This window comes from Clytia hemisphaerica, unplaced genomic scaffold, assembly GCF_902728285.1.
Source record: "Clytia hemisphaerica strain Z4C2 unplaced genomic scaffold, Clytia hemisphaerica genome assembly, whole genome shotgun sequence".
NCBI classification, from domain to species: Eukaryota; Metazoa; Cnidaria; class Hydrozoa; order Leptothecata; family Clytiidae; genus Clytia; species Clytia hemisphaerica.
Window position 1 is genome coordinate 352923 of NW_027103979.1, and position 1851 is coordinate 354773.

Here is a 1851-nt window from a genome sequence, read left to right on the forward strand (position 1 = left end):
TTTTTAATATAATTTTGATTCTTATTGTGTCAAATTTATTTATCTTATTGCTGCCAAAAGGTGACTTAAATAATTTCAAGCAGATTAATAATAAAAGCCTTTTGCCATTTCAAATGAAAATTTAGTGAAAAAGAGCAAAACTATTTTATTCAGACTGCTCAAGAAAATAGTATTTCATTAGAAAATTGATTGATGTGATGCATTAAAGTATCCAAAACTAGAATTTGTACTGAAGCTGAAATCTCTATAGTTGGTTCATCTTGAAATTGTAGTCTAGCCCCATTCTGGTGTCTCGTTTGGAACTGTTTGCCAAATCAAGCAGAGAATCCTGTACCAGGGGTAAAAAGCCCCCAATCCGAATTGAAAACAAACCATATGTCATCAGAAACTCATTTATTCATTATGTACATAATGCAGCATGTTTTATGTTTGGTATCAGAATTCAGTTGTTGTGTTATAAATTTTATACTATATATATACATTATGCATCCAAATTCATTTGCATTGGCAATTACATGTCAAAATCAAATCAAGATGTACTTTCCAGAGATGATATTACATGACAAATATTGATATCCAGTTTAAAGGGAAAATTTTGAATCCAAAAACTTTCAAGAAACTAAATGTTAGGTACACACTGACACGTCATCATTTTGATTGAATTATTCCATTCTGTTGTTTCCTTAAAGTTAAATATGGTTTCACTCATCTTATTAGCAGACTTTGTCAGTGTTTACAAAGATTTCGTACCAACCACGTGAAGGTGCAAAATAATCCATTGATCTAGGGGCTACTGGACAGTATGATGGCAACTAACCTGAAAGTATATAATGAAGGGGGGATTAGGATTTTTGCAAGCTACACCTACATATTTAACAAACACAAAACAACAAAATTTAAGTCAAACGACAACTGGACAACCAATGAAATTAATCTTATATAATAACCGGCTGACTGTGGATAACCGCCTCGACCGTAATGCTTCATGACTGAGCCAATCTACTAAACTTATTGGATGGGTTTTTTTGGTTCTGAGAATAATACTTACAATTCAGGAAAAGTTCTGCACACGTGTAAGGCATCGAAGTGTATCCATCAAAGAATTGTTGCCCACAAGATGGAGAAAAATGGAACTGTACAGGCAATTTCCATTTGGAAGAGAACTAAAACAAAATAGAGAAATCATTTTTAAGATTGTCGTGCAGTTTTTATGACCAGCACTTGACTGGCAGGTGCTGGCCCGCAAACTAAACATAGTCAAATACAATCTGTTTGTGTACCTCAAAATAGTGTGCAAAAAACCCACACAGATCTTTTTCTCTCCCTAGAAAAAGTTTTTAACCGGCCAAAACATTTAAAACATTAGGGTGTCAAGGTCAGAATCACAAAATTTTCAATATTATTTTTTTTCTCTTATTTCAAAATAAAACCACAATAGGTTGGTTGTCCCTTTGCCTCTTAAATTGCCACAAATTCATCTCCTGTCGTCAACCTTTTCTTAGAGCCAGAGTGATTGATTGGCCAAACAAACAGTAAGTACGTACCCCGATTGATCAAATATCTTATAAATATTTCATGATTTGCCACTCACTCACGACACACAACAAGTGGTTTTGTTGATTACCAAAAATTATGACAAGTCATAGGCCATATAGGCAGATAAGTAGAGAAAGAGGGGGAAGGGAAGCAGTTTTTCCTGCACTTATCAGATTATAATTGATAACATGCAGGCATGAAAAATAATAGAAAAAAATACCACATACCTTACAGATTTGACTTTCCTTGTTGCAATGGATTTCAGAAGATAACCATAAGAAGAAAAACAAAACATCGAGATGACCTTGATGGCAG

The 1851-nt window shown here is 33.8% G+C and overlaps 1 long non-coding RNA gene across 1 annotated transcript; it reads right to left on the reverse strand.

Moving 5' to 3' along the window:
* Positions 1-652: 652 nt before the first annotated feature.
* LOC136810881 (uncharacterized) lies at positions 653-1851 on the reverse strand. The gene is made up of 3 exons (XR_010847169.1): positions 1764-1851; positions 1049-1163; positions 653-817 (listed from the first exon to the last, which is right to left on the reverse strand). It is a non-coding gene; the product is annotated as an uncharacterized lncRNA (long non-coding RNA).